This window comes from Glossina fuscipes, unplaced genomic scaffold (genome assembly GCF_014805625.2).
Source record: "Glossina fuscipes isolate IAEA_lab_2018 unplaced genomic scaffold, Yale_Gfus_2 3, whole genome shotgun sequence".
In the NCBI taxonomy this organism is placed as follows: domain Eukaryota; kingdom Metazoa; phylum Arthropoda; class Insecta; order Diptera; family Glossinidae; genus Glossina; species Glossina fuscipes.
In genome coordinates this window covers 264,827-285,491 of record NW_023998417.1, presented here as the reverse complement: position 1 = coordinate 285,491, position 20,665 = coordinate 264,827, and the positions used below count along the sequence as shown (strand labels likewise).

General features: G+C 30.8%; 1 protein-coding gene across 8 annotated transcripts in view; it reads right to left on the bottom strand.

The window, feature by feature from the left end:
- LOC119634971 (sex determination protein fruitless) overlaps positions 1-20,665 on the bottom strand; it is a 441,512-nt gene that overhangs the window by 359,784 nt on the left and 61,063 nt on the right. Inside the window, exon 2 of one of the 8 annotated variants that reach the window (XM_038029441.1) lies at positions 17,336-17,722. The exons of 6 other annotated variants lie outside the window; for them this stretch is intronic. The gene's annotated coding sequence lies outside the window, so the exon portion shown is untranslated. Of the gene's footprint in view, positions 1-17,335; positions 17,803-20,665 lie in introns of those variants that run through there. One more of the 8 variants, XM_038029438.1, reaches the window with a different exon arrangement.

Here is a 20,665-nt window from a genome sequence, read left to right as displayed (position 1 = left end):
GATATATATATATATATATATGTATTGAATACGAATTAGTGCATACAGTGTCACTCTTAATAGAATCGTTGCAGTGTCTGCTGCAATGCATATTAATTAGAGACATTTTGTTTTTTTTTTTGTTTTTATTTAAGAAAATATGTTACTTTTATTTTTTTTAGTATCAAGATTTTTCATACCAAGCAGTAAATACTACGACTACGGCTCTATGATTGGAGATCACATGTAGTTAGACAGAAGCCAACTAACTAAACATACATATTTAAATGTAAGCGACAATTATGAAAGACAAGCACTTTGCATTTCTTTTCAAAATACTACACACATATTGATTAAATGTATGTGAATATTAACGCAGGCAACATCAAAGGATGGCATTGATGTGTTTCTCGAGTATATCGTATAAGTACACACGCATGCAGACATACTTTTGATATTCAGAGTTATGAAAATTACATTTTTTTGCTCTCTTCAAATTACTTGATACAAGTGCGTATATATGTAGACATATACATACATACATATGTACATACATACATACATATATATATATTAATTATGTGATATATATATGATAATTGCCTAAGGCTGAGTTTTATTATTTATTTCTTTTTTGTTGTTGTTGTTGTTGTTATTATTGTAACTTCAGGGTTTGATCTACATAACTAATAGACAGTTGTTAGTTGTATTTGGAATAAATTTTTAGTCTATGTAAACCGAAAATTTACTAAAATTATAAATGCTTTTAGAGACATAATGCAATAATAAATAGAATTGTTTTGTATAGTTGTGGCAAAATATTTCAATACAACAATATTTCCTCCATAGGGAACATTGTAAACTTCAGCCTCAAAATTTTCTTTAAAAGATTAATTAAAGAAAAACAGCAACTAAATTAAATCATTAGCATTAAGGTTTCTTGCGAAGAAAAAAATTCCAATTTCCTATAAAAGAGAAAAAAGTACATTAACTAAATTCTTGCCTTTACAAGTCATGAACTGTAACAAAGCTTATGCAGAACTATAATGTCGGTGACCAACTTTTTGCTGATCGCAAAAATAAAGCTATCGTTAAGTTTTATTAAGCCAGGAATGAGCAACGTGAAGACAAAAATAATCAATTATCAATATGTTGCAAGCGATTTTTCCGAGACCTGAAGGGCACGAATTGGGAAAATTTATTTCCGCTTGTGTGTAGTAATATATGCGCCGCCACCAATTTAGATAATATATTTTTGGTCTCTAAATGTTGCATGCGACTTTTCCGAGATCTGAAGGGCATGAATTGGAAAATAGTTGGATTAACAAACTTTTCAAAACCTTGAAGGTTTAAAATTAAAAAAAAAACTTATTTCCGCTTGTGTGTAGTAATATATGCGCCAGATAATATATCTTTTGTCTTTAAATGAGGGTTCGATTTGAAATCGAGGGTTACCCATTGCAGAAAAAAACAAAAAACTGTTACATAATTTTATTGAAAACAATTTCTCTTTTCGTGTCTTTAAGACTAATTACAACTTAACAATTCTTTCAACATTCTTACAACACACTTTTCTTTATGTATTTTTTTTTTTTTTTTTTTTTTTAAATATTTTTGCCTTTTAAATGGATTTCTTCTACTCATTAACGCATCACTAAACTTACATCTTTCGTGTAATGCGTACGGTACGGTACGTTGGCTAGGCAAAGAGACACATCCACATATATATATAATAGAATAATACATGTATTATTAACACATATATGTATGAATATCTCTGGCCTGCGTATGTTATGACGTGCCAAAGGCAAGACTTGTTTTTTTTTTTTTCTTTGTTTCTTCCAGACTACTGTTATTTGAATTGGCTAGACTCTGGCAACGGACACATTGCTATTGTTTAGCCATTTCAAAATGCAAAAACGTGTAAATGAAAAAAAAAAAAAAAAAAAAACAAGAAGAAAATGCAAACAAACTACAACTAAGTAACGCCAGTAATATAACAACAACAACAACGACAAAAAGTAGAATACAGAGGTTCAGAAATCTAGATATAAGTTATATAGCTTTCAAGTATTTCTATAAGGTTCTCTTTGTCTCCCCCTCTCTATCTCCCCCTCTCTATCTCTCTCTCTCTCACTTTTATTTATTTATAGGCTGTAGTCATTTTAAGCTTTGTAACCAGATATCGGCTCAGTTATGTATACGTATTCATATGAATGTTCTTATGTGTAAAAATATTGTGAGCTGCGAAGAATAACATTCGATTAGACATTTGATGTTTTTATTAAGTTTTAGTATTACGTGCTTTCGTTGAGTTGATTTTCTATTGAAAATTCTATATATATATATATATATATATACAATATAATATTCTTATATATATATGTTGTAAAATATGTTTCTTTACTTCAAATCTCTCTCAGTGTCTGCACAGGGGAAAACAATTCTTTGTCTGCCACATAGGCATTTTTATACATACTATTAAAGATAATGAAGATAAACTTCGTTTCTCGGTTGGTCACTTTTCACGTTTATGAAATCCGGAAAGAGACTTAACAGTCCACATATATACACATATTTTGAATCGATTGATCCATATACATCTGTTTGTCTGTCCGCCTTTCTGTTTGTCTGTCCGTCTTTCTGTCTGCCAACATGCGTGTAATTCTATTCTATTCGAAAACTTTATTTTCAAAATTAAAGTGTAAAAGTGTACGTTTCTATCTTTATACTTTGAAAAAGGAGGCATGGCTAAAAAGCAAAAAAAAAAAAAAGAAAAGAAGACATATTTAAAGTAATAATCCAAGATTCCTTACTATGGAATCAAAATTTATCGTTAAGTGCTCTCTTATTATAATTTTGATTCATGATGAAAATTGCTCTCGCTTATTTTACTGACACGCACGCCCATAATAAAAAAAATAAAAGAAAAAAAAAAAGAAAACTTCGGTATTGCGTTCAAATGCTTAGTTCAGATGTTGAGTATCTATGGTTCGCCTTGAGGCGAATACAATTTTATTATTTGCTTTCTTACGTTTTTTCTTTTTTTTTTTGTTTCTTTCTTTCTTTCTCTTTTTCTTCTTCCCTTTTTTTTTTTTTTTTTTTCGTTACTTACTTGAGAACTTGGCAACACTTCGTCTTCTTAAATTCAAAGGAAGTGTAAATATGCTAGATGCCTGCGTTTACTTGCTTGCTTCTATCTAAGGGTGTTTGTACTAAACTTTTTTATTCTCTTTGATTCTCGGGCTTGTCTTTCAGTTGTAAAATTGTTAAATAACATTACAGAGCCTTATGCGCAGAGTATATGCATTTAAAACTTATATATGTTGGTTTATTGCCACAGGGTAAGGAAATGAAAACGAAGGAAATCGTTTTACTGCCAAAAACGTCCTAATGTCATTCGTAACACAACACACAGCATTCTTTTACTCTGCCATTCTATACACTTGTACTTGTTATATATATATAAATGGGTAAAAATATTACGTTTGGGTAAGAATCACTTTAATATGTCAGATGCTTTATATTTCAAAAGCATAAACAGACTGACTACTAACTACAAATCGATATTTTACAACATTTCAAGTAAAATTCAGTCACTGATGTAACAGAAATGCATAATTGTAAAAATAAAAAATAAAAAACTAAACCAAAAAAAAAAAAAATATATAAAATAAAAGCTTTTACAGTAAATAAAATTTAAATTACTATATAACTCCACATCTCGTGTACAAATATGCAATTAAATAGTTCCGTATTTTTTTTTTTCTGTATTTAAAACAAAAATGAAGAAAAAAAGCAAAAAAAAAAAAAAACGAAAAGCTGTGAAAAACATGCCAAAAACACGATTGTTATGACAGATAATCAAATGATAGTATATATGACATTAGTATGTGTGTAAAACGCAGGCTTTTTCGTTATTTTTAAAACATAAGGTTGGCAAAAAAGCTATATCGGCTATAATTTTTTTGTTTTGTTTTACAAAATTTCCCGCCTTTTTTTTTTTTCTTTTTTTAAATTTTATCCCTTTAACGTTTTGTTACTATTTAAAATAAAGTTAAGAAACGGTTACGGTATTACTTGCTATACAAACCTTAACCCTAACTATTTGCTACAGCAGCAAAACCGAAATGCTTTCAAAAATTTGAAGATTATGTTAAGATATTTTCACATCTCTTCGTTGATTGCTTCATCCCTTCTTCCTATTCATTCATTATCATTCATTCATTTATTTAGTATTTAAGTTCATTGTCTTATGTCGATGATTATAGAATTGTATCCTGAGCTTTTGCTTGTTATTGTTTCAATCATTTTGCCTCAAAGCTGATATTGCGACGCAAAAGTGTCAAGAAAACTTTCTAAGGAAAGTTATCAATTTATGAAGAGAGACTTGAAAATATCGAACAAATTGAAAATTAATATATTAATATATTATTTTTATTCGAATAATTCCTATAATCTTTTACGCTGCAATCTAATATTAATTCATTAATAAATAAATTTAAAAAAAATATCTTTATAGATTCATCTCTGTTTATATTGCCCACAATCCCAATTCCTCCCATTTTCTATATACTTTTCTTTTACATCAATTCCTTGAATTTTTTATACTTTTCCCTTTAAAAACATATTCTGCACGGTTGCGTCATGTTCAGGTCAGAACACCAGAACCGACCTAGGAAAAATGACACCCGACTACTTTCATCGGTGGGTGCTTGGCAGAAACATATGGTTGATGATGGACCAGCGATGAGGCGCTCAGAATGATGAGCTTATATATCAATATATATATATATATATATGTATGTAATGAATTCAAACATGATTAGCCCTAATAAAAGTCAGATAATTCAAGTTTCCTTCCGTTGTTCCTTGTAGTTTACTACAATGTTCTATAACTTTCGTAATTTTTTAAATTCACGCTTCTACTTTACTTATGGAAATTGTTTTCCAAAAAGTTTTGAATTCAATGCGCTACGAGTAGCCGAAACAGACTTACACTCTCTACTTCTCATTGAATTCCAGATTATTTCCAAAATGATTTTTAATAGTTTCCACTGGACAAGTGCTACAAAGTTAAAAGTTCGAGGCTTTCTCTTCTTAATACAAAGGAGTAATTTTGTGGAAATAAAACTTTTTTGATATAAAGGAAAATATAAAAATAAAATTTGTAATCACTTTATAGGTGGGCGATATGAAAAAAGCAAGAAGCTAAACGAAAAGGATAACTAAAAAAATGAACAAAAGTTTTTCAAACGAATTTCATAGACCTATCTATATGGAAGCACCGAAATTGCTCTCTTGCTTATCCAACAACTATTTTTTTTTATTTTTTTTTTATTTTACATATTTTACATCGAGTGATAAGCTTACATGTACACAATTTATAAACTAAATTAGTTAGCGTGTCAGTACAGTTAAAAACAAAAATAACGTAAAAAAGCTATTAGACGACTTTCAGATACTCATCACGCAATAAGTAAATAAAAGGATATTTTTTAATATAAAGATATTTTCGAGACCTATTTAGGAGATATGTCACTTGTACGTGTTACACGGTAGTGATTGGAAAGAATGCGGGCGCGAGAGTGACCGTATCCTAGACAGTGAATGCCCAATTGTTACACCGACTTAACCCGACCGAGTACTCGCTACAATAGCAACAACCATAAACCAATTGCAATTATAGTATGGTCTACCGCAACTGGGATTGCACGCATATATGCCGACATAATTGTCGCGCTTCTTAGCTACAATATTATATATAACACATTCTTCGGTTACTGTGACTGCGATAATTGAACGGTTACATCCCTTTGCCTACGATCTATTATCAAAAAAAATTGGAAAATTTTAGAAATTCCCGGTACAGACGACACATAATCTAAGAAATAATCTGGATTAACTTTAGTCTAATTTAGTTTAGAATTAAAAACTCTAACCAAGATGTAATATATATTTGGGATATGCTTGGACGTCGTAAACGGAACGATGAAATTTATTTACCCTAGCGCTGATTGCAGGTATAAAAAAATTACAAAATTCAAGCGAAAAAAAAAAAGAAAAAAAAAACTATTCAACATTGTGGGCAAAAATACTATCTATTGCATGCTAACTAATTATAGTGACTTTTAATAAACAGCCTTAAAATCATATCATGACAAAATTAATGTAATATGTAAATATTGTAAAAACGAAAAGGCCGACCCAGCCTACATGACGTGCTAGTCGAATTAACTACGATATACAGGTAATTGCAATTATATGCTGCTCTTACTCAGGCAGTTGTCCCTTATCCCATCAACTTTCCCATCAGATAATTTTTGATTCTATGTAAAAAAGCGCATACATATGTCTTTTTTCCCAGAACCAAAAGAAGAAGCAGAAGAAGAAGAAAATATTATTTATTGTTGATTCATTGAAGTCATATATAAAGCAACAACAAGGATTAAGTTTCAATATCGGTAAATGTCATTCGTCAACGTGTTATTAATTAATTGAATTTAATATGAAGTGATTGCGGTTTTCAGAAAAGTACCGTAAAGTATCGACTGTCGGTTAATTGCCAAGACTATCTTATGCCCATAATATCAATCAGCAAAGCCTTACAACAGAAAGTGAAGAAAGAATGTTCATCTTAGGATGAATCTTTGTTGTTCACCTTCTCAAGTCATTTTCTTTACTTCGCTTATCCCCGCTGGTCGATCAAATTCACTTATCTACCACGCGCTTTAGGTTAGAAAATTTCATAAAGGTCCTCTACAGGCAGACTGCGTTCATTTTTTCAATAGAGTCTTAGTTTAGCTCGTAAAAAGTTGTACCGATCTGCGATAGATTGTACGCTATATTTATTTCCCTATTATAGGCGCGGTCAAGATGCAAACAGCAAATGCTAACCAGTGAGATAAAAGAATGCTGTAGAGTAAACTCGGAACCATAACCTTATCAAGGAAATACATACAGTTTTTGGGAAACTTTGTCGCTATTATAAACGAAAGGATAAATCCGTACGGCAGTGAATTAACGTCAAGTTTAGGAAATGCGACAGAGTATGGAATGAAGTTCTTGTGTGATTTCATGCGATGACGGCTTATAATGAGTCTCCTTAGGTGAAGGTTTCATTATAAAAGTTGTAATCGAACGATTTCTTTCCGCAAGCGCACAGCAGGGCTTTGTTCTTTTTTCTTTTCGTTTTTTTTTTTGCGACCTTGAGTCTATTAAGTACAGTCTCTGCGCAACGTAAAATCCTTTGTTTTCATTTCCGCACGAAACCATCTTGCACCAGTCGCCGTTTTTTCAATAAGAAATCGAGAAGCACCGAGCTATGAAATAAATCCTGCATGCATTCTGAATAGTACTTAATCTTAGGCATATAACTGTCTCTCATCAAAGCAAGTGATGTGATGAACGCTCCCTTTCTAACGACTTGACTGACCTTGATCTCTAAGCTGATAATCTTTGAATCGAATATGTTTTCGAAATATCGAAAAGAAACAATCAATGCGCTGTCGAGAAGACAGTTCGCTTCCAAAACGATGGTAAGTAGCAAATTGCAGTCGATGAAAGATTGCCTGCACTCGTAACATTTCATTATCTGTCTAACTTATCAGAAATCACAATAAGAATGATTTCTTGAGCGGATTTGGAAGTTGCGTTAAAATTTAAACAAGAAAGAAAAGTAAAAAAAGAAAAACAAAAAACGATGCCGAGGTTAAAGCAACTAAAATGATCATGACGATCATGATGGTGAGTTCAAGCTTTGTTTGTTATCACAAGCACTAAAAATATGTCTACACAAAAAATTGAGTTAATTTAATATTCAAAATATGATTTAATTTTTAATGGTACGTAAATTTAAGCTGCATGTATGCATACATTGCATAAACTACGTATACTATGCAAGCCAAAAACTTAATTCCTTTCCTCAATCCTTTACGCAAATGCTTACGTTTTATATTTATATGTATATGTATATATGTATACATATATATGTTTTTGTAGATATATATATATATATATATATATGTATGTATATAGATATATTATATATATTTATATGCATATATATAGATATACAACATGGCTATATATAGCCAGTATAAAATAAATACATCAAACTATAAAGTTTTACGTCAGCACTCAACATCCTGTTACACTTAACATGTACACGTGTACGCATATACAAAAGCAAATTCAAAAACGTTTTTATGTGTGTAAAATAAAAAATATAACCGTTAATTTGATTAAATTTAATTACTGTGTCACGCTTCCTTTACGGATTTACATGAATTTATATATGATATATATATATACGTATATTTACGTATATATGATAAAATTATTAAACGACTTTTAAAATTTCCAGAAATGTTTTCTATAAATTTACGAGTGTATAAACTTTATCGTTCAATATACGGTTAAAGTTGAAAGGGGTTAAATTCTGTTATTTTATTAATGGTAATCCAAAGTAAGGGATTCAAGAACAATCAAAAGCTTTTCCATATAGTTAATGGTATTTTGGCTTAAGTCTACGAAGTGAAGCGAATATTTCTCATTTCCTTATGACTTTAAATTAATTTTTTTTTTTTTTTTTAAATGTGTAATGCAGTAATGTATGTAATGCAGCTATAATATAAGATAAGATCTCTTCTAATCTTGATCCGTTCAAGTCATTTAAAAATATAGCTATAATGGGTCTGTGTTTACTTTAAATTCTAACAACTAACAATAATGAAAAACTTCATGTTGTGATCGAGAAGTACTTTATATACCTCCTGACTACATAGTTTCCGCGTGTTATAACAATAATTATTATCTCTCTTCGGTTGTTGCTGAGGTACATAATATGCGTTATAACCTCAAAATCAATTCTCGTTGTTACTGTTTTTCTTTTTTTTTTTTTTTTTCTCATTCATTTAGTCTTTATGGCGGCTATTTTCTGATGTCCAGTAGTTTAATTTAATCCGTTTATAATGTTTAAATGAGACCTTAAATTAAATTTGCTATCATTATTCACATCTGCACAGAGGGAATATTCTCTTCTTTTTCTTTTTCTTTTTTTTTTTATTATTTATAAACGATATAGGTAAACTTGATCAGCATAGGATTATAAATGGATTGACGCACCTCTTTATATCAGTTATTGGAATTCCCAAAGTTGACAAAGTCAAGATGAGAAGCTAATCTCAGAAGGAGCAGAGGCATAAAACTTGGGAAAAGTTGTTTGCGGTTTTATATCCATCGCGGAAGGACACACCTGCAGTAACCACGTCACGTGAAGACAAGAGGAATATAGAGTTGATTTTTTTTTCATTACTCATAAACTAATGACAGATAAAAATTTGAAAATATATTTCATAGGCGATGCTGGAACGCCTCTACAAAAATAGAAAAAAAAAAAAACAATAACTGTACCTATCCAATTTGATATTTCATAATTTTATTTTGTTTTTTTTTTTTTTTTTTTTTTTTAAACCTTTATAACGTACTTAAGCAGGTTTAGTCGTTCATCTGTCCATCTGTCCATCTTAGCAGTAGTAGCTGTGGTAAACATTCTTTCGTTCACAAAAGCGAAGAAAATGTCGACAAACTTGCAAAGAAGTCTGTGAGTGACACGCCTACAACGACCACAGGACTATAAAACAAAAAACTGTGAATACTTCCGTGTTCTGTGTTTTTTTCCTGTTACTCATGCAGTACAATGGACACACTTTCATTGCGAAAATAGATAAAATTAACTGCGGCCACGCAATATTATGGGATATGAAAATTTAGATTTTTTCTTTTTTTTTTTTAAATCACTGTAATGGGTATAAAAGATTCTCACCTAACATAACATACACAGAACATAGAACATAATTCTCCTACTTGGATTTAATCCCATCTATTCTACAGAGTTCTTCTGGAAATTTTTTGGCAATAAGCTGCAACATATACTCTCACGAAAGTGTACTGAGGCCACTTAAGGCTGCAGATCAGCCTTTAAGAAATGCCTTGGTGCCATTTATATAGTGACTTGCGATGATGACTATACAGGATTCAACCTATAGAGTAGGGTAAGAGAGGTTTTTTTACTTTGCTTTCAACTTAATGCTTCCGGATGTGATAAGAATTAAAGAAAACTTTCAAAATATGTATCTCAAGTGAAAAATTATTTACATTCCATCATCAATTTGCGGTCTTTGCCATCATCATCCAGCATATAATTCGTCCTTTGAAAGTTCTGCGAACAGATTGAATTTGTGTCGCCAGCAATTTCCTCAGCTTACTGTACGTTTTTAGGGGAGACCAAAACATTTGGAATATTTTAACGCTAAGTGCTACGACTAAGTGAGTGTAACCTGTTTAAATAGACCTCGCTAGAAAGCGTCCCTCACTCATTATTATATCCTTTCCAAGGTTTCTCTCCTTCGTTTTTATTGCTGTATAAGGCCAGCAGTGTAATTTATATGGGGTTAACGATTGGTGCATCCGATTTGGTTACATAGCCCTGTAGTTGAAATTCACTGCTAGCAAGTTCGATGACCGCGGATTCAAATCTCAGACAACTTCACTCGGCCGTAATTATAGTGAGTGGGCTCAGCCGGTTGAGGGAATGCCCTCGTTTCACGCAGGAACACACATCTACAAAGCTTCGGCTATACTACCTGTCACTCTCTCTCTCTTTCCCCACTTTCTTTCAACCGTGGCGCTCTATCGCTTTCTGTCTTCCCCAGCTTGGAATGATATAATAATAAATAATTTTTTTTTTTTTTTTCATTTTTCCTTCACAATATTAACAAATCAGTAAAAATGTTAAATTTTTTATCGTAGCTATCTCATCTCATTACGTAATTTTTTATTTGTTTTTGTTTTTTTTTTTTTTTTGTGTAAAAAACAATAGCACGATTTTTATTAAGGCTTTAAGGATTGTTATATTATTTTAAGACACTATTATAATTTATTGTAATTTAATTGTTCCGTTAAATTAACTGCACTAAATAAATAATAACAATAATAATAATACAATTTGATATGTGTTTACACATGTATATCGATACATGTTTATATTATATAGAGTTAATATAAATGACTTTCTATAATAAAATATTCAACCACAAAAAAATTTCTCCGAATTTGCGTTAGTTATAAATACATATATGTATATATGAATAAAAAAGTCAAATATAGACCTGATCACATAAATAAGTTAAGCACAATAAATAAATAAATAAACCAGAATTAAATGCACATCCTGCATCCAGTAGTTATTATTTAAAATTTTTATTTATTTACGACGCGTTCAGTCATAAGTATAAAATAATGTATACATTACGCTTCAAGCAAAATAGAAGTTATGAATAATGAATTATTCGACGCGTATTTACAAATTCGTTGTAAACTTTTAAAATTTAACAAAATTTGTTTTTTTTTTTTTGTTTTTTTGGTTAAAAAACAAATAACTGCCTAAAACAAACAAAAAAAAACCGAGGTTGACCGACCGATTGAAATGAAAACTAGAACGAAATTGAACAAATTAATTACATTTATTTGAAAAATTTTCCATTTTATTTAAATGCCTAAAAGTTAATTTTTATGAAATTTATAACAAAAAATGACGCAAATGTTTTCTAGAAAAAAAAAAAAAAAAAAACAAAAGCAGATGACTGTAATGAATAAGAGCACGGTTACTATAAGCGTAGTAGATTGGCTTGGCCAGTCAGCCTCAGCCTCTTTTCCTTTCTGTCTCCGGCTTCCGGGTAAATATAATATTTTTAGCTTGTCCGCCTTTTTCAAAGAGTGCCGTCCTTCTATATACGGCATCTACTTTTTGGGTTTACAGCGGCCGACGCCAACTATGTACGGCATGGATTTTATAATTAAAGCATTTTTCTCAGTAACAGTTTTCGGGCAATTTTATAATGCATCAGATTCATATATCCGACTATAATAACCTACAATAACCTGTAAGAAAAATAAATGAAACGAATCGAAGCAAGGATTGATGCCCAAGTACAGTACAGTTGGACCGTCGCAAATCAACCGTCGCGACTTACTTTTCACACACAGAAAATCGCACTAGCGATGTCTGGCGGGCATCGTATTAAAGAAACGATGAACGTGAGCTAATGATAAAACAGTTGGCGAATCGACTCAAATACGATCAAATTGACATAGGCGAAGCTATTCGAATCTGCCAATTGTAATTATTTTACTTAACTTATCACCATATGCATACCCATTAAATACGCCATACAAGTCAATTCTATTCATTTACTTTATGCTTGTTATGTAAAAAATATATATATCAAGTCAATATGTGCATCAGAACTTATCTTCTTCTAGGTAGAATCTATTTTTCGTATGTACCCACCATAAGTCACCGAAAGAAACGAATTCTTATTTTCATTATACAGATGAGGATTCAATCAGTTAGTCTTCTGTCAACTGTTTTATGAGGTGCATATTACATTCAACTGTTTTTTTTTTTTTACCTCTGAAATAAAGGGACAAAAAGTGCATGCACATTGGACACGTAATAGTTTGCGAATGTAAACAAGCCGACGGCTAAAAAAATATGCAGCATATACGGTAAAGGACTGATAACTGAGCTCCTTTCTAGAGATACAACCTTAAGAGACGAACCGAGGGCGGCACGTCCTTCCGACTTTGACTTTAGCAAATAAGCTAAATATCTCACAATCAACCGCCACTTGGAGAAATTAGGGACAGCTTTTTTTGTTTTTTGTTTTTCAATGAAAGCAAAATAAATGTGTGATAAAGAAACGGGAATTTACTTATAACTCGACCTAATATAAATAATTAAGATAGAGAAACTTAAAGAAATATCGCACTCATCTCATTGAATCCATATTGCAATTTTTAAAAATCGCACACAAGAGAAAGTTACATACTTACCCTCATAATCGAAGGCACAACGTATATCGTAACTTGCCGAAAATAGCCAATCGAAACCCAATTGGCATTTAATTGTCTTCCCAAGCTCTATTGCTCTCCACTCTGTTTATTATTCTTCCTGAACGTCACCGCCTCTACATCAGGCTTTCATGCAAGGTAATCAAATTAATACGATAGGAATGAATAGGTATAGCAAGTAATAAATCTGTTCGGGCTACGTTTTACGATAATTACTGAGTTTTAGCGATGAAGCTCTTTTTCCGATTAAATGGCTTTGTGTAACTACGCGAAAGTCTCATTTTTGATGTAAAGAAAACTCATATGCAATTTATGCAACACACATACATTGCATCCGTAAAAATGAGCAGTTCACTTACGCTTATCGTCTGGAAAGATAATCAGTCCTTATGTTCTTCAGGAGCGGAAGTAGTACGATTACGTTTAGCGCTACAGAAACGTGATGGCAAACATTTTCTCGTATGAATTAAATGATCTCGACTTGGACGATATCTGGTTTCAAAAAGATGGTACATACACACATACACGCATACAAATGGAAATTGTTGTACTTTATAATAAGCTACAAATACTCTGAACCTTACCCGCGTGAAAAAGCGAATTTTTACAAGAATCCAAAAACCGTCGTATTACATAAAATCATTTTTACATACAAATGGCATGAGTCAATATCTAAAATAAAATAATAAAAAAATGTTTGCATTGATGGCACATCACTCAATAATATCTTCGCCGGATGACACACAGATGTTGCCACTATTGACAAATCCAGATGATTTTTAGAGGGAATCATTCTTTAAACGAAATGTGTCAATATATGATGAAATTCCGCCCATTAGTTGGTTTCACTAACACCACTATTGTTTGGTATAACAATGGAAAAATCTGAATTTCGTGTGCACTTGCATCACTATTGTAACTTGATAGTCGGAATATCATTAAAATGTGCATATATTCATATATACATATATATATATATATATATATATATAGAATAAATCCTTTCATTAAAGTACTAATACATGCAACAAAGCTATGCAATCTTGTGTGAGGAGGTATAACCTATGAAGAAGGATAAGTAATCCCAAAGCCACAGTAGCTGCAGTAATAGCCTTCGCATTCAAGTTGTGTTAAAATAATTTTAACAAATGTAATTCCAAGTGCGCCTTTAACATTGAGAAAAGTAAAGAAATCACAACCCAAGAGTTAACAATCCAACGACAAACAAATAGTAAACGGAACTGGAGCTGCGAAGGCAATGAATGTTAAAAAATCAAACCGCAAGTATAATAACACTTCTCTTTGGATGCCCGCCAGTTTTGCTCTCTTTCGTGGTGGAACATAATTTATGACCAATTATTTTTCTTTTTTTTTTTTTTTAATAAAAAAAAAAACAATACAAAAAAACATGGCTCTGTGAGAACACATACTTAATGAATGATTATACAAAAATATTTAGATGGTGAATAAGAGGGCTACCGTTCTAAAAGCACTGCTTTACCTAAGGGATATTGAAATGAATCAGTAGACTTTGGAATTTTAATAGGCTAAATGAAGCTTACAATCCTCAAGGAAGAAGCAAGACTGAAAAAGAGTAAAATTAAATAAGCAAACTTTATATTAGCAGAATACATATGAGCTTAAAGGACTAGCAAGCAAGTCTTGTAACAGCAAAATGGAGGTATTCAAGTATAGTTTTGAGCAAAATATTCCTCAGAAACATAGTTGAGCTAAGATGGGATAACGGCCAGCAAACCAGTGAAACCCTTTCAAAGGGAAGGTAACCAAATTTGTGGACGGACATGGTACTATATTCATAGGCCATCTTGAAAAACGTCAAAAAATCAATAGTGAATGTTAGGTAGCATTTTAAGTGCTTGAGTGATGTAAGATCATGGCCTCATGGAGACAGAGAATGAATGGCAAGAGCAAGTGAGCAATGAATGAGAATTTGGCCTTGAGAGTATTAAAAGCAAGATTCATTCCGACTTGGAGGAAAAATTTTTCAAATCTCAATTCATTCGCAAATCGTTCGATGCCAAAGTGAACTGAATCCAGGTGCTGGGCTATGAAGTGGTCGAAGTGAACAAAAAGTGTTACTTGCCTTCTTATGTACTGCTAAAATTGATATAAAGAAAAATACAACGCCATCATCTATCAATCCCAAAAATACTAAAAATCAATCTAAAGAGCTCGTTAGTATGCGTTTCGGATACGCCCTCTCTGATGAGAAATACAGAAACAAATTCCAATGAAATGATTTACACATAGATTAGCGCTTTGATAGCGCCTCATACACAAAGTTGTTATATTCATATAAAAGTATAGCTTGAGAAATGAATTTTCAATCAAGTATCGTTATGCGGCTTTCCGATAAGGCGGTAGGATAATGACACTGACGCGTGAACCGTTGTGCTGTAATAGCTGAGCTAATTGCCATTGCATAGCCTTATGGAAGAGACCATCTGAAGGGAAAGTTAACAAAATAATTCCCCAAAACACATATAACATTTTAATAATCTTTCGCTTCTAGGTATAAAGTCATTTAACTCCAGTTTACTTCTGTTTTTATTTGCCAACGTTTTAGGCAAATAAGTATAAAAAAATTAAAAATGACTAAGAAGTCGAAAATAAATCAATTTCTTAGCGGGCGTTACGGCACTGTATTATCCGCAAAAAATTATGAAAAATATATTTTATTAGCGAATAGTAATGCGATTCAACAAAATTTCACTTTTTTCCGACCGAAGAATGGGCGGCTCAGTATCTTTGGCTTCTTCTATTCAAGCGTCAAAGTTCGGTACACCATTTACACAATGGATTAGTCTGAATTAAATCAGACATGTCGGTCCGTCCGTCAGTCACATCTTTTTGCCTTTTTTTTTTTTTAAACTGGCAATCGGCTGTGAAATGCTTCATCCTAAGTTCCAGATGATAACAAATATTGTTCTTGTGTCTTTCGAGATTATCTAAAAGCGCAATTGGAAAATGATACGGACCAAGTTTACTTTAATGTTTATTATATTTCACTATATCGCGTTTATTAAAGAGTTTCGCATTTTAATTTTTCAAATTCAAAATTGCACTTGTTTTTGTTTTTTGCATTTCCTAGAATTAAATTTATATATTTATATATATATATATATATTTTTAACTTTAATATATATTTTTGGAATTTCGCCAAAACTATGTAAACCTTTACAAAAACAAACGAGACAATGAGGAAAAAAAAAAAAAACTATGTGTATAAAGCGCGTTTTTCTCTTAATTAATACACTTACAAACCTAAATGAACATGTTAACTTTCAAATTGATAACTGCAATAATAGGTAGAGCACGATATATTATGGGACATATTTTAAAATATAATTTCTCGTCAAAGTTATTTCAGAGTTTGCAATAATAAAAATTATACATACGCGTGTATATACTTAATAAAAGTGCCTGACAAAAAGCGATACATATATTTTTTAGGAGTTACGAGCAGAACGATAGACTTACTCTTATAGACTCTATCCTTTGGCAATTAATTGTTTAAGCAGGCTTTTCACTCTAAAGTTCATAGGACCTGAATCGGGGAGTCTAATTATCGAAAAACTTACAATTCTATTTAGGTGATTTTTCAATTGAAAAAAAAAAAAAAAAACAAAGGAAAACTTTCTCAACACAGTTTAGCGGGAATACTCGGAAAGATGTCACCGATGTTCTGGGATAAAAAAAAAATTATCTCTAATTCAACTCTCTTCTTAGAAGCGATTATTAAATCTAATGCATCCTACTTCTGGTGAGTATTAAAAATGCACGAAAGAAATATTTTGATTTCAGATATCATTTCTCTTAAATATGACACAAAGAAATAGAAGGACAGACGGACAAATATATAACGCTTAGAAAACCATGGTAATTAATGATTTCATATGCAAATTTTTGGACACATGAAGCGGGAAAATAAAATTGATGCAATCTACGATAGCATATTTTTGGATGAACTTGTCTTCGTTGCCTGAATGATTTGATTTAAAAATAGATTACAACACTTATCCTAATTAAAAACGAGCAAAAAAAAACCCAATCTATGCACATTTTCTATCCTCATCGCGTGTTCTAATGCTAGCATAAGTATCTATTTTAACTCTACGTAATCACTTTCTTGTTAATATTCAACAATAAGCTTTGTTTACATTTTCGTTAAGCAAAAATCACTTCTCCATCCATAAATATATATAAAAATACAAGGCAGTTGTTGGATTTGCACATCGAAAGATAAGAAAACAAAAAGACATCTATTTATCTGTTCGCGGCATGGGCATAGAGAATTCTTTGAAATCACAGTAAGCAATTGTCTCGGCAAGAGGAGATAAAAAAAAAAAAAAAAAAGGAAAAAACGAATAAAAAACACACGGGCCGCTTTTTTGTGGAAGTCAAATGAAACACTACTTACCGTTTGATTGAAGATGTACGTATGTGCGACTCGTACGTTCAGTCGAGAAGTTGAGGAAGAGTTCTTTACTTAAATAAAATTAGAAAGGTTTCTTGACACCTTCCATTAAACAATCACTTTTTTTTTCCCTTGTCTTTCGCGTTTAAGGCAATTAATGCGTTTACATTCTATTTATCATTTTCGTTTTTCCTCCTCCTACTTTCCCTTCATTCATTTCACTTAAAATTGTTGAAAACGTGTTGCACTTTATTTTTTACTTTGCTTTTTTTTTCCTTTTTTTTTTTTTTTTGATTTTTGATTTTATAAAAAACTATGAAACATGTTGTTGTACATTTCGTTTACTTCGGACACTCGACGTATGAGTTACATTTTTCTTAAACTACTAAACTATTTTAATTGCAAACGTCGCAATAACCAATCAAAAATTTTGTTTTGCAAAATAGACAGAAAAACAAAACAAAAAAAAAAAAAAAAAAAGAATAATTTTTAAAATTTATTATTTATTGTTATTAATTGTAAAGAATATATATATATATATATTTAAAACTGAAAAGCTTAACAGAGAGGAACAAGTTGTATTATCAACGTATTGATTTTAAAAATAAAATTTTTATTATATTTTTGCTATATATATATATATATATAAATAGTTAGTGTATATATGGGAAAATTCTGTCTGTACTGTTACACGTACAGGACACGAATGTAACTGTTAGCGGCATATGCAACTGCATTTATGTAAACTTAACAAGCAGACGCTTGCTGTTAAAAGCCTAACAGCAGGAGACGATTATTTTAAAATAAATGAAGAAAAAAAAAAAAAAAAAAAAAAAAAAAAAAAAAAAAGAAAAAAAAAAAAAAAAAAAAAAAAAAAACACATGAAAAACATATGAAAACAGAATATAATGAAAAATCGAAAAAAACAATAAAATAAAAAACTAAAAAAAAAAAAAAAAGACACTAATAAGACTACGAGACATAAATAAATTTGGCTTTAAACTTGAAATGTTCAAAATGAAGAAAACCACGAGACTATCTACTTAACTAAGGAACGCCGGTTTATTTTCATGCTTATTACACTAAATTTTTGTCATTTTATTATATGCTCTTATGCTTTTCCTTAACACTTTATGTATAATGCTTAGTTTTCGTGTACAAATCATAAAAAATATTAAGAATAAAAGTAATAAAAAATATAACAAAAGTGTAAAGTATACAATAAAAATTGTTTATTTATTTACTTTATCACATGACTCACTTTTAGTAACTTTTGTAATAAAATTTACACGATTAAATGGGCTTTAAGTGTGTGTGTATGTGTGTGTGTGTGTGTGCGCGCTAAGTTTACTTATACTCATATACTCTCATATAGTGTCAGTCTAAGTACAATAAAAGCTGGCACACATTCAAACTTAACTCTTTTCGTTTTTTAGTTATTTATTTATTTATTTATTTTTTTTTTTTGAGATATATATTTACAAATAAAACTAAGATGACTTGTAAGCATGTGTGTACGTATGTAGGCTGTCATATATATTTGCACTTGGTTGTGTGTTGGAATTTGTTGGTAGGTTAAGAAATGGATTTTTTTTTTTTATTTTTCTTCTTTTTTTTTTTTGTTTTTAGTTTTTTTCTATTTACTTACAAAGACACATTCAAACACAAACATACACCATAAAGGACACACAAAGGCATACACGCACGCACACAAACACACATATTTATATAAATAAATATACATATACGCACACAGACAATAGTATATTATTATTATGTAGGCAATATATATAGTCAGATATAAGTGCTAAGAATAATATCGAGCGTCCTCACTGTAGGAGATTACGCGTGCAACTAAAGTCCAGTGGCATAGACAAACTCAAAGGACTCGAATAAAACGTATGCACATTTTTAGTTTGGCTGACTTTTTTATGAGCCTCTGCTACTTATATTCCTATATTCTATGCTGCCAGCGATGCAGTTGCTGTTTACAGTGAAATTTTATTATGGTATGAAAGTCATTTGACTGCAGTCAACGACAACTGCACTTTATAATACGTTCGTCGTCTATACATATCTATGTATATTCGTACATACTATATATATATATATATATAGATATATAAACCAAAAAAAAAAAAAAAGCTTTTCGTAATGTTTGTCAATGTTTTAATCAACAAAATATAAGAAAAAAGCGAAATTTATAATTTGCGAAAAAAAATCAAATGCAAAAAATAAAAAAAAGCAGTTTTTAAACAACTCCTCTTTTAATAGGATGCCAACCACAGTCATTTTTGCTGCTTCAGATCGTATTGTTTTTTTTGTTATTGTAACCATATAAATACCAGACACCCTCGCAACTGAAAAGACTTCCTTATTGTGTGTGCTTCTGCAGGGCAATATGTAATAAAAATGCATAGAACGCAAACGAGAGACAGAGAAGGTGAGAGACAGAGAGAGCGAGAAAGAGAGAGAGAGAGAGAGAGAGAGAGAGTAAGCGAATGTGGTAGAGAAAGAGAAAAAGCGACATAGGGAGAGAGAGAAAGAGAGTGAAAAATGAAAACTAATATAGAGAGTTTATGTATCAGTCAGTCAGTCAGTCAGTGATATTCCATATACATAAAAATGTAAAATATATAAAAATATATATATATATATGAAACCTACATAGCTTCATATTCTCAACTTTTTTATAAACTTAAGAGAAATAATATCTTGATAGTAAAGTTACAAAAAACTCTTCTTCTCTGCCTATCTCTGTTACCTTTTCTTATTCTCTCTTTCAATCTACTTTCGAGTTACCTTTTACTAATGATAACTATTAAGCAATGATAACACAAAAACCATACAAGCACAACTGCATTATTACTTAACATATCTGCACATATACATATATATAAACGAAAACAAAATAATATTTTTGAAAAATTGTTCTCATTGAAAAGCACATAACATACCTAACTAAGTTAACATCAGCAGACATACGATATTGCAAATATTTATCATATTAAGTTTTTTTTTTTTTTTTTTTTTTCTTTTTTTTCTTCATTACTTTATATATTCAACATTTTGATTCACTTCAAGTTAAACGCGTTTAGGGAAAATTTTTAGTGATGACATCGACCCAAAACAACGGCAGACACTTAGACACTTGATCTCAAAACACATTAAACCGCAAAGTATTACTGTTGCACTATTTTTTCATCGCCATGAAAAAGCGCATGTATCTACTTGCTGTTCCTCATCCTCAATCGATTCACTTTAGTTTTTGCTCTTCCACACATATATATGTATATACATATACATATATATATATATATATATATATATATA